Consider the following 13809-nt stretch of genomic DNA (forward strand, 5'->3'; position numbering starts at 1 on the left):
ATCCACATAATACATATGCACAGTGTGGAAGGAAAATCAGAATGGAGTTATATAGCTAAGAGAGCTCTCTCAAATGGAGCCAGGAGGCCATTGAAGAAGTGTGACGATGAATGTCGCAACCCAGATGGAGTCTGAACTTTGACCATTTACAGTAAGTCCCCTACATGCAGACCTTCACGCTTTGAACTTTCAAAAATGTGAACATGTGTTCCATCCCATCGGGCGGGAGTGAAACTGCATCTTGCCTTCCGTCTCCCATTGCTGACGATCTTTCATCTCCCACCCCCTCTCCCTCCTCCAACCAGTAACTCTTCCTGCCTGTTGACTCGATTCCAGCCCCTGAAGCCAGCTGTTGTACCGTACTACCTTACTTTTCATTGTATTGTAAGATTAAAAAGGTTTTCTTTACTTTTTGTGTTTTTTTATGTATTGTGTGAAAAGTATTATAAACGTATTACAGTACAGTCTATACAGCCTACTGTGTTAGTTGGGTCCCTAGGCTGACTTTGTTGGACTTACAAACACACTCTCAGAATGGATCTCAGACATACTCTTTTGTCTTACTGCAGACAACCAGAAGATTTGCCCAATATTTCAGAAACTCAAAGTGTTTATTGGACCTATGCCCTAAATAACTCCTAACAAACTCTCTCTCTTACAGACAAATACTTTCTTGCATCAGTGCGTGCTTTAGTCACTTCAGTCGTGTCCACCTCTTTTTGACCCCTTGGACTGTAGCCCGCCAGGCTCCTCTGTCCATGGGATTCTCCAGGCAAGAATACTGGAGTGGGTTGCCATTTCCTTCTCCAGGGGATCTCCCCTACCCAGAGATCGAACTTGGGTGTCCTGCATTGTGGGAAGATTCTTTATCAACTGAACTACATCCAAGTTAATCCTAATTCTTGCCAGACAACTTTAACAACATTGTGGCTTTTGCCTTTCTAATTCCCCTGCCCCTTTCTCTTCCCTGAAACACTCGTTTTACCCAAATCTGTGTCTCCAGAATTGCAGCTCCTAAGACCTCAAACAAACTCTTTCTTATTTGCAGCCTTCTCTATTTCTTGGTCAACAACAGTAACGTTGGTAAAGTTAAACATGGTAAAGTTCTTGAAATTGGTTCTAGAGTCTTAATTCAGTTTTCTGCAGTGATAACCCTAATTCTTTACTTTAAAAAATGAGAAGGATGGGTCTTCCATGGTGGTCCAGTGGTTAAAAATCTGTTTTCCAATGCAGGAGACATGGGTTCGATCCCTGGTCGGGGAACTAAGATCCCACATGCCATGGTGCAACTAAGCCCATGCTCAACTAGAGAGCCTGCCCACCCTAAATACTGAGCCCACATGCTCTAGAGTCCATGCTCTGCAAAAAGAGGAGCCATAAGCTGCCACAAAACAAAGCCCACACACTGCAATGAAGATCCAGCATGGCCCTCCAAAAAATTTTTTGAGGAGATGATTTTCCCAAGAACTTTTCTGCTGAACCCTTTTGCAAGCTTTTCTTGGTTTAATAAGATCTTTCAGGATCACTGAGAACATGCCTTAGAGCTTTTAAGCATTCTCCTGTGTCCTCCATTAAGTCTGCCCCAATGAGAACCATGTATTCAGAATATTCAGCTTGGCTCTCCCTCCTAGCCATCTACTAACCTTCCTTTGTTGATCCTTGCCTGCAGGAGTCCAGATTTAGAGCACTGGAAGCAAATATGAATTCCTTAAGCTTCTGTGCTGGTCCAGCTTCACAGAGTCCTGGGTGGAGTGGGGTGGTGGTAAGATGTCAGCTAATGGGCTGACAGTGCCTTCAAAGAGCAGTGTGGGAAAGCCCTCTGTGTTCTCTGGGTTACCATCAGGTCCAAACCTCAACTCTGGGCTTCCCAAGTGGCGCTAGTGATGAAGAATCTGTCTGCCAATGCAGGAGACCAAAGAGATGAGGGTTCAATCCCTGGGTCAGGAAGATCCCCTGGAGAAGGGCATGGCAACCCATTCTAGTATTCTTGCCTGGAGAATCCCATGGACAGAGGAGCCTGGTGGGCTACAGTCCATAGGGTTGCAAAGAGTTGGACACTATGGAAGCAACTCAGCACACACAGCACAAACTTAAACTGTGTCTGTGGGCTTTGCATAACCCTGGGGAGGGGAACATGGCTCTTGGGAAAGTATGAGAATGGGAGGACCTGCTCTATGATAGCGTCTCTCTCTCTCTCTCTTTCTTTGTCTTTTAAGCTGTTATTTAAGGGCACTGATCCACAATGGATTTTGGATCTTGTTGAACGCAGCCATGACCATAGGCTGCACATTTTCATCAAAAGCAGTGATCTTCTCCTCCAGTATATCTGTTCCAACTTCATCATCTTCAACTACACGTACGTATTTGAAGTTTTTTAATTCCATACCCCACTGGAACTAGTTTAGAAGAGGCCCAGACTAAGCCTTCTGCTTAAATGCTTCTGATGCACTTCTCCAGTTTTGCCATACTTGTCTCATCATCCCCAGGGTTCATGTCTAGTAAGACAGAAGACTTGGCAACAAGTGATGGTTGTTTGGCTTTCTTTGACTCATACTATGCAAGGGGTTCTTCTCTTAGCCTCTTGGCTTCTTCACTTTCCTCCTCCTCATCAGATCCAAAGGGATCAATGTCCTCATCATCTTCATTATCTGTAGCTCCACTTTCTGTGGTGCCTTGCACATTAGCAGGGCCGTATTTGCCCAAAGCTTTCTTCACCCCTGGCAGACTGGTATTTTTGTAAGATTGGATGTGATTATACCTTGGGCTTCCCTGGTGGTTCAGACAGTAAAGAGTCCACCTGCCAATGCAGGAGACCCAGGTTCAGCCCCTGGATTGGGAAGATCCCTTGGAGAAGGGAATGGCAACCCACTTCAGTATTCCTGCCTGGAGAATTCCATGGACAGAAGAGCCTGGTGGGCTTCAGTCCATGGGGTCGAGACTGAGTGACTTTCACTTCATATACCAACATATGGCATGACACAAGTCAGGAGGTGGTGGGCCCGAGACGGCTTCAAATTCTGCCATGTTTGCTTGTGATGACACAGACCCCCAGATGTAGCTCGTGTCTTCCAAGGAGTCATTCAGCACCCAGAGGTGGGCAGGGCTTTTCAGGTTTTCAAAACCCATGATGACAACTGACAGAGAACTGGGTGGCAGCGGAGGAAAAGGGAAGCACAGGCAGTTGCCGCCGAGCACTAAGAGGGATAAAAAGGAGTGACAGCATCTCTGTTTGAGACTTCACATGCATTTACACCCACCCTCCATCTCTTTTGTGACCCTCTTTTGTAAACCCTATGAGATAGAGTTATTCTTTCAGAGCCTCTTTATTTTCCCTGTCCCATGATTTTAAAACTTTGATCTTGAATGTTCCCAAGATATCATAGAGGCAGGAATTTCTGGGTCTAGTACACGTCTCTTGTGGGTGAGTCCATTTTGCGGATGGATATCACTGAGTTCTGCCACCAGGTTTAAATTCCCATTAGTGAATTTTGTCACACTAACTGTAAATCTTTTATTGGTTCTACTGGTATCAACCACTGGATAATAGGAACACACACTGTGTTCCGAAGTTTCTGCCCTCATCTCATTAAATGTCCATGTGAGTGAAAGTTGCTCAGTCATGTCCAACTCTTTGCAACCCCATGGAATATACAGTGCATAGAATTCTCCAGTCCAGAATACTGGAGTGGGTAGCCTTTCCATTCTCCAAAGGATCTTCCCAACTCAGGGATTGAACCCAGGTCTCCCACATTCCAGCCAGATTCCTTGCCAGCTGAGCCACAAGGGAAGCCCAAGAATACTGGAGTGGGTAGCCTATCCCCTCTCCAGCGGATCTTCCCAACCCAGGAATCAAACCAGGGTCTCCTGCATTGCAGGTGGATTCTTTACCAGATGAGCTACCAGGGAAGCCCAAATGTCCACAGATTATTTTACTTGGCAGAAAGTGAAAAGGAACTCAAAAGCCTCTTGATGAAAGTGAAAGTGGAGAGTGAAAAAGTTGGCTTAAAGCTCAACATTCAGAAAACGAAGATCATGGCATCTGGTCCCACCACTTCATGGGAAATAGATGGGGAAACAGTGGAAACAGTGTCAGACTTTATTTTTGGGGGCTCCAAAATCACTACAGATGGTGACTGCAGCCATGAAATTAAAAGACGTTTACTCCTTGGAAGGAAAGTTATGACCAACCTAGACAGCATATTGAAAAGCAGAGACATTACTTTGCCAACAAAGGTCCATCTAGTCAAGGCTATGGTTTTTCCAGTGGTCATGTACGGATGTGAGAGTTGGACTGTGAAGAAAGCTGAGTGCTGAAGAATTGATGCTTTTGAACTGTGATGTTGGAGAAGACTCTTGAGAGTCCCTTGGACTGCAAGGAGATCCAACCAGACCATTCTAAAGGAGATCAGTCCTGGGTGTTCTTTGGAAGGGATGATGCTAAAGCTGAAACTCCAGTACTTTGGCCACCTCATGCAAAGAGTTGACTCATTGGAAAAACTCTGATGCTGGGAGGGATTGGGGGCAAGAGGAAAAGGGGACGACAGAGGATGAGATGGCTGGATGGCATCACTGACTCGATGGACGTGAGTCTGAGTGAACCCTGGGAGTTGGTGATGGACAGGGAGGCCTGGCGTGCTGTAATTCATGGGATCGCAGAGAGTCGGACATGACTGAGTGACTGAACTGAACTGAACTGATATATAATAATTAAATATATAACAATATATTATTATATAATAATATATAATATATAAATTATATAATATATTATATAATATTCTATTGTAATTATATAATGTATATAATTATATTATATATAATTATATTAAAATTATATAATACATTATAGAATGTAATATTATATATTATATAATAAATTATATTATATAATTAATTATAATTCTATGTTAATTATATATAATATTTATGTAATATAATATTATATATATATTATAATAATATAAGAATTTAAAATGTCCATAGATTATTTTAATTCTTTAGGTAAAAGCCATTGCAGGAAATAAGGGCTATTATTTTTAGAGGAAATTGTTCCATCTGAAGCTGTAGGTTCAGTGTGTCTGTGGGAGGAAAGAGTTCAGGAACCTCCTTCATCACCATCTTGAACTGGAACCACCTATTATTTTTAAAATACACCACATTAACAAATTGAAAAATAAAAGCCATATGATTACCTCAATAGATGCAGAGAAAGCCTTTGACAAAATTCAACATCCATTTATGATAAAAACTCTCCAGAAAGCAGGAATAGAAGGAACATACCTTAACATAATAAAAGCTACATGACAAACCCACAGCAAACATTATCCTCAATGGTGAAAAATTGAAAGCATTTCCCCTAAAGTCAGGAACAAGACAAGGGTGCCTACTTTCACCACTACTATTCAACATAGTTTTGGAAGTTTTGGCCACAGCAATCAGAGCAGAAAAAGGAATAAAAGGAATCCAAATTGGAAAAGAAGTAACTCTCTCACTGTTTGCAGATGACATGATCCTCTACATAGAAAACCCTAAAGACTCCACCAGAAAATTACTAGAGCTAATTAATGAATATAGTAAAGTTGCAGGATATAAAATCAACACACAGAAATCCCTTGCATTCCTATATACTAATAATGAGAAAATAGAGAAATTATGAAATTAAAAGACGCTTACTCCTTGGAAGGAAAGTTATGACCAACCTAGATAGCATATTCAAAAGCAGAGACATTACTTTGCCAATGAAGGTCCGTCTAGTCAAGGCTACGGTTTTTCCTGTGGTCATGTATGGATGTAAGAGTTGGACTGTGAAGAAGGCTGAGTGCCGAAGAATTGATGCTTTTGAACTGTGGTGTTGGAGAAGACTCTTGAGAGTCCCTTGAACTGCAAGGAGATCCAACCAGTCCATTCTGAAGGAGATCAGCCCTGGGATTTCTTTGGAAGGAATGATGCTAAAGCTGAAACTCCAGTACTTTGGCCACCTCATGAGAAGACTTGACTCATTGGAAAAGACTCTGATGCTGGGAGGGATTGGGGGCAGGAGGAGAAGGGGACAACAAAGGATGAGATGGCTGGATGGCATCACTGACTCAATGGATGTGAGTCTGAGTGAACTCCAGGAGTTGGTGATGGACAGGGTGGCCTGGTGTGCTGTGATTCATGGGGTCACAAAGAGTCAGACATGACTGAGCGACTGAACTGAACTGAACTGAAGGAAACAATTCCATTCACCATTGCAATGAAAAGAATAAAATACTTAGGAATATATCTACCTAAAGAAACTAAAGACCTATATATAGAAAACTATAAAACACTGGTGAAAGAAATCAAAGAGGAAACTCAAAATGGATTAAAGATCTAAATGTAAGACCAGAAACTATAAAACTCCTAGAGGAGAACATAGGCAAAACACTCTCTGACATAAATCACAACAGAATCCTCTATGACCCACCTCCAGGAATATTGGAAATAAAAGCAAAAATAAACAAATGGGATCTAATTAAAATTAAAAGCTTCTGCACAACAAAGGAACTATCAGCAAGGTGAAAAGACAGCCTTCAGAATGGGAGAAAATAATAGCAAATGAAGCAACTGACAAACAACTAATCTCAAAAATAGACAAGCAACTCCTGCAGCTCAATTCCAGAAAAATAAACGACCCAATCAAAAAATGGGCCAAAGAACTAAATAGACATTTTCTCCAAAGAAGACATACAGATGGCTATCAAACACATGAAAAGATGCTCAACATCACTCATTATCAGAGAAATGCAAATCAAAACCACAATGAGGTACCATTTCACACCAGTCAGAATGGCTGCAATCCAAAAGTCTACAAGCAATAAATGCTGGAGAGGGTGTGGAGAAAAGGGAACCCTCTTACACTGTTGGTGGGAATGCAAACTAGTACAGCCACTATGGAGAACAGTGTGGAGATTCCTTAAAAATCTGGAAATAGAACTGCCATATGACCCAGCAATCCCACTGCTGGGCATACACACTGAGGAAACCAGAAGGGAAAGAGACATGTGTACCCCAATGTTCATCGCAGCACTGTTTATAATAGCCAGGACATGGAAGCAACCTAGATGTCCATCAGCAGATGAATGGATAAGAAAGCTGTGGTACATATACACAATGGAGTATTACTCAGCCATTAAAAAGAATTCATTTGAATCAGTTCTAATGAGGTGGATGAAACTGGAGCCTATTATACAGAGTGAAGTAAGCCAGAAAGAAAAACATCAATACAGTATACTAACGCATATATATGGAATTTAGAAAGATGGCAACAATAACCCTGTATACGAGACAGCAAAAGAGACACTGATGTATATAACAGTCTTTTGGACTCTGTGGGAGAGGGAGAGGGTGGGATGATTTGGGAGAATGGCATTGAAACATGTATAATGTCATATACGAAACGAATCGCCAGTCCAGGTTTGATGCAGGATACAGGATGCTTGGGGCTAGTGCACTGGGATGACCCAGAGGGATGGTATGGGGGGGAGGTGGGAGGGGGGTTCTGGCTGGGGAACACGTGTACACCCGTGGTGGATTCATGCTGATGTATGGCAAAACCAATACAATATTGCAAAGTAAAAAAAAAAAAAAATACAAAGAAGAAAATACTTATAATCCTACTATTGTCATTTTACTATACTACCTTCCATTTTCTCCCCAGTGTTATTGAGATACAATTGACCTATACATTCTTTTTTTATATAATAATTTTAAAAAGTTGCTTGACTCAGATGTCAACTGGGGCCCTCCTGAACTGCCTTGGACTTTCAAACTTTCAAAGATCACACCTGGGGAAAATTCCAAGTCTGCCACAAGACTTCTGAGGCTTCCTGGAAAATCTTACAAAATCTTGACTTCCTCTGGGGTTCTTCTGCTCACAGAGAGGCAGACTTCCTGCTGCATCCCCTCAACCCAGACCTGAAATAGACGCCTCCTTTGAATTCACATTCTCAATTCAATCACCTCAAAAGTATCTCAAATTATTCAGATTCAGATCTGTTTCATCATTCCTGCAGTTGATGTTCTTATTTTTCCTTCTTCTTATTTTTCTTATACTTTTTCCTGATCTCCTATTCTTTCCTCTCTCTTCTCCCAAGTGTGAGGAAGATCTCATTCCAAGAACATACGGTGGTACAAAGCCTAAGAGCCTCTATAAGTAAAGTCTCGAGGGCGCTAGAATGGGGTGTGTGTGATCACATGCAGAGAGGTGGATAAGGAGCTGAACTGGTTTCTCAGACAATTCCCAGAGGCAGAACTCAACCCAACTTCTCTGTCTTAAGATGTCTTTAATCATCTAGTAAACTTTTTCACTGTACTTAACTACTTATGCAAAGAGTTGATTCATTGGAAAAGACTCTGATGCTGGGAGGGATTGGGGGCAGGAGGAGAAGGGGACGACAGAGGATGAGATGGCTTGATGGCATCACTGACTCTATGGACGTGAGTCTGAGTGAACTCCGGGAGTTGGTGATGGACAGGGAGGCCTGGCGTGCTGCGATTCATGGGGTCACAGAGTCGGACACGACTGAGCGACTGATCTGAACTGAACTGAACTACTTAAGTTATATATTTGAGGATCCAGTTGTTCACATCCGCCGCTTGTCAACTTCTTTGGGTTGAATGCCACTTTCTTTTAGATATATTCTTTCTGAAGTAATATGTTTTCCTTCTCCATTTTACACCTTTCATGTTTGTGGTTTCAAACATATGCTTCTCTATCAGTTCTATATAAAAGAGCATGCCAAAGAGTCCCCCATCCCAAGTACGTTTATGAAGACCTGACATTGTTCAGATGTGTGATTTTAAAGTATTCTAGTTCCCATGTTGCCTTCTCCTTCAAATTTTAAATTGTAAAGCAATGTGAGTTCTTAAAACCAAGTTTAATTCTGCTGCTGCTGCTGCTAAGTCACTTCAGTCGTGTCCTACTCTGTGCGACCCCATGGACTGCAGCCCACCAGGCTCCCCCGTCCCTGGGATTCTCCAGGCAAGAACACTGGAGTGGGTTGCCATTTCCTTCTCCAATGCATGAAAGTGAAAAGTGAAAGTGAAGTCGCTCAGTCGTGTCCGACTCTTAGCAACCCCATGGACTGCAGCCTACCAGGCTCCTCCATCCATGGGATTTTCCAGGCAAGAGTACTGGAGTGGGGTGCCATTGCCTTCTTCAAAGTTTAATCCTACCTGTTTCTTAATATGTCTTTTCCAGGTGACCTGTCATTTTATCCTTTGCTGTGGGATTATATTTTCAAATGTTTTGATTGACAACAAAAATCAACAAGTTGTTTCTGTTAGGAAGACCCTCAGAATTTTGGGAAACTGGTATTATTTCTGTAGGGTCTGCCTTCCAAGAAGTCTTGATTTCTGTATTGCAAGTTTTCTACATCTGATAGTACACTCTGTGTATGTGTTTCAGAGATACTAACACGTGTTCTTTACTCTACTGTTATGGGTGACTCAACTCTTAAAATAGCAGTTTGGGAAGCAGGTCCACATATTCTAAAATGTCAGATTTAACTTATTTAGAATGATGTGAGCTGGAAAACATAAAGATTGCCCTCAGAAGGCAGTTCAACCCGATGCAAAATTTTCACCCAGGGCACGTTTACAAATTACAGCATTCTTATAGCTCAGAACCATAATGCATATTTTATTATTTAACAAAGTCTTCTAGGTTTATTCATAATAAACTATGTTCTTAATTTAGCAATATATTACAATATCCAACCAACACTACTAATTCCATTTTCACTAAAGCACATTCTAAGACAAGAAAATATTCAATATAAATTCTTGCCCTGAAGCATTTACAGTTGCATGTAAACTCCTCAGAAAATGAAAGGTCTTTAAAAAGAATCCACAGAGAAAATTCAACAACCTAAGTCCATGACTCCTGGGAGGCGACTCTGACATACTTCACAAGCTGGAATCAAATGTCCAGTTGTATGGAAAGTCATGACCTAGCATCTGAGGTTTTTCCTCTAGATTCTGAATTTATACTCTTCCTAAACACGATTAAGTTCAGTTTGTTCTCTGATCCTTAATAAAGATCATTTACAATATCAGCTTCTTTCCATTTACCCAAATAAGATTAACACAAATTAATGTGATATCCTCTTTACAAAATAATAACAATACTAATAATTGTTCATAGAGTATAATTTCTCACTTGAGTGAGAAAGTGGAAGGAAATATGAAAAAATATTTATTTTTATAAAATATAAATATATTTATATTGTTATAACATAAAACTAGTATATAAATATTTTTAAACAAAACATTTACATATATTTAGATTGTTGATTATTACATTAATTAATATTTATTTATTAAACAAATTAATTTATTTAATAAATTAATATAAATATTTTAAATATTATATATATATTTCTTTCTGTGTTCATGTAGCATGGTATATATTTTGAAATCAGTACACAAGTCAATTCTAACCAATACAAAACTTAATGATATTCATCTTGTATTTATTCATTTGTCTGAGAATTATAACTATGCTAATATAAAATAACTGGACCAACAGACTGGTTCCAAATAGGAAAAGGAGTTCATCAAGGCTGTATATTGTCACCCTGTTTATTTAACTTCTATGCAGAGTACATCATGAGAAATGCTAGACTGGAAGAAACACAAGCTGGAATCAAGATTGCCAGGAGAAATATCAATAACCTCAGATATGCAGATGACACCACCCTTATGGCAGAAAGTGAAGAGGAACTCAAAAGCCTCTTGATGAAAGTGAAAGTGGAGAGTGAAAAAGTTGGCTTAAAGCTCAACATTCAGAAAACGAAGATCATGGCATCCGGTCCCACCACTTCATGGGAAATAGATGGGGAAACAGTGGAAACAGTGTCAGACTTTATTTTTCTGGGCTCCAAAATCACTGCAGATGGTGACTGCAGCCATGAAATTAAAAGACGTTTACTCCTTGGAAGGAAAGTTATGACCAACCTAGACAGCATATTCAAAAGCAGAGACATTACTTTGCCAACAAAGGTTTGTCTAGTCAAGACTATGGTTTTTCCTGTGGTCATGTATGGATGTGAGAGTTGGACTGTGAAGAAGGCTGAGCGCCAAAGAATTGATGCTTTTGAACTGTGGTGTTGGAGAAGACTCTTGAGAGTCCCTTGGACTGCAAGGAGATCCAACCAGTCCATCCTGAAGATCAGTCTTGGGATTTCTTTGGAAGGAATGATGCTAAAGCTGAAACTCCAGTACTTTGGCCACCTCATGCAAAGAGTTGACTCATTGGAAAAGACTCTGATGCTGGGAGGGATTGGGGACAGGAGGAGAAGGGGATGACAGAGGATGAGATGGATGGATGGCATCACTGACTCAATGGACGTGAGTTTGAGTGAACTCCAGGAGTTGGTGATGGACAGGGAGGCCTGGCATGCTGTGATTCATGGGGTCGAAAAGAGTCGGACATGACTGAGTGACTGATCTGATCTGAATATAAAATAAAACTTATTTTAAATGGTTTACACTAAAGAAAAAATGCAAATATTAGATGTCTCTTTTTTAACTTTTTATTTTGTATTGGAGTTTAACAGATTAACAATATGGTGATAGTTTCAGGTACATAGCAAAGGGACTCAGCAATACATAGACATGTTTCTAAACTCCCCTCCTGTCCTAGATGTATTGTTGTGCAGCTTATTGCTTTTCAGATGCAAGGCCCAAGAGAGGCCAAGACCCTGATTCAGAGTTGGCTACACTCTACCAGAAACAGGTAAAGCCATGATTACAGCTCATGGATTTAACAGCCAAAGGAAATGAAAACAAAGTTCTGTTTTCCACAGAAGCTAAAATCAAGAAAATAAAAACTAATACTAAAAATCATAATAGCATTTCACAGTGAGGAGAAGACACACTCAGCCATTGGTGATGGCTTGTGTAAGTAGTAAAAAAGCTTGCTTGATGAATTTCTTCTCCACATTTGTCAGCAGCCACAGAAATATTCACCTTTTTGACCCTGGATTTTTTTCTCTGGGATCTTAGGAAAGCTTCGTGGAAGAAAGTAACACTTAAATTGACATACCTCCCTTACTTTTTGTTCCAAATTACCATAATGATTAAATAACTTGTGGCATGTCCACTGTATGAAACATGCAGTCATTAGCATGAAAGTGAAAATGTGAGTCGTTCAGTGTCTGACTCTTTGCAACCCCTTGGACTGTGACCCAGCAGGCTCCTCTGTCCATGGGATTCTCCAGGCAAGAATACAAGAGTGGGAGCCATTCCCTTCTCCAGGGGATCTTCTGGAGCCAGGAATCGAACCTGCATCCCTTGCATCTCTGGCATTGGCAGGCACGTTCTTTACCCCTGTGCCTAAATCTCTCTCTGATCTGCCTGTTAACCATTCAGGGTGCAATCTCAGAATGTCCCACCTTCCAACACGAAAGGGAAAATCAGACTCTACCAGTTCATCTCTCTCCATTTACCAAAGAGGAAACAGATGAAGAGAGGAGAAGAGACTCACTGGGGGCTTCTCACTCACTCCAAGACTTCTCTGACTCTCTTCAGAGCCCAGCAGGGCCGGCACCCCATGGTCCCCAAGCAATGTTTTCAAATGAATGATCAAGCTAAAGAGGCTCATCCCCTGAGATGTGGCTATCAGTCCCCAAGTGTTAAAAGGTACACCAGGTGGAGGAAGGGCAGGTGAGAGAGAGATAAAGATAGAGACTGTCCTCGAGAGAAATTGATGAGCCTGGGAATTAGTCTGGGCCCTCCAGATGCAGGAGGGCTGCTTTGCCAGGCCAGTGAGAAGGACAAGACAGTCAAAGGGCTTTGGAACAAGCAGTGGGAATCATCTTGCCCCAGCACCGGCCGGTCAGGGCTGAGATCCTGGCATCTCTGACCCGGGCTGTGGGCTTACAGAGAGCAGCATCCTTGCAGTCCATCAGGAGCAGCTCCACGAGTGTCCCATGATCTGCTTTCCTGGGGTGAATCTGCCATCACCTCCAGCCCTTCCTGCTTCCCTGGGCTTCCAGGTTAGATGGGACCTTTAGGGCTGCTCCCTGGGCCTTGGGGAAGAGGTTCTAGGGTCCATGCTGGGCCACTGGGCATCAGAGTCCTCAGCTCCACTTCACCACTCTCCTCACAATGGCATCAGAAGAAAGAACTCTTTTCTGAGCAAAGGAATCACAGTGAGGTGGCAGGTTTAGGGGTGATGGTTGCAGCTCGGCATAGGTACTTCCAGAAAGAAGAGACCAGGGTCTTCTGGCTGTGTGGTTGTCGACAAGCCCTGCCCCTCTCAGGACCCCCTCAGGAGGAGGTAGAGGAGCGATAGTATCCTTTGGGGACACGGGGGCAACACAGGTGTTACCACATGGAGGGGTGTCTTCCCAGTTCTGGGCTCTCAGACCCTTGCATCCCCTCTCTACCATTCAGTCTCTCTAGGACAGGAGAGAAGGCACCATGCTGGCTGAGAACAGAGGGTCCTCCTGGGGCCTGTGGGTGCAGAGGGCATAGCTCTCCATGGAGTTGCCTGGTTAACTACTTAGTGACCCCTCTGTTCCCAGCCTGCATGGCCTTAGGCTGTTGAGGTAGCTCTTCCTCTCCAGGGCATACCTGCCTTATCTCCGCGGCTGGAAGCCGAGCAGCATCCGGTATATGGTGTGAAGGGTGGAGCCCACATGTGTTCACAGGTGAGCGGTCAGGCAGGAGACTTGCTAGCAGAGAGTGGAATAATCAAAGGCAGGAAGGCGAATGGGTAAACCGAACGCCTGAGTGACAGGGAAATGAGAAATAGCCTCCAATGTGTGGCAGACAGGATGG

The 13809-nt window shown here is 42.2% G+C and overlaps 1 pseudogene; it reads right to left on the reverse strand.

Annotated features, from left to right (window-relative positions):
- Positions 1-2219: 2219 nt before the first annotated feature.
- On the reverse strand, positions 2220-3126 carry LOC113878305 (annotated as a pseudogene).
- Positions 3127-13809: the final 10683 nt, after the last annotated feature.

This window comes from Bos indicus x Bos taurus, chromosome 19, assembly GCF_003369695.1.
Source record: "Bos indicus x Bos taurus breed Angus x Brahman F1 hybrid chromosome 19, Bos_hybrid_MaternalHap_v2.0, whole genome shotgun sequence".
NCBI lineage: Eukaryota > Metazoa > Chordata > Mammalia > Artiodactyla > Bovidae > Bos > Bos indicus x Bos taurus.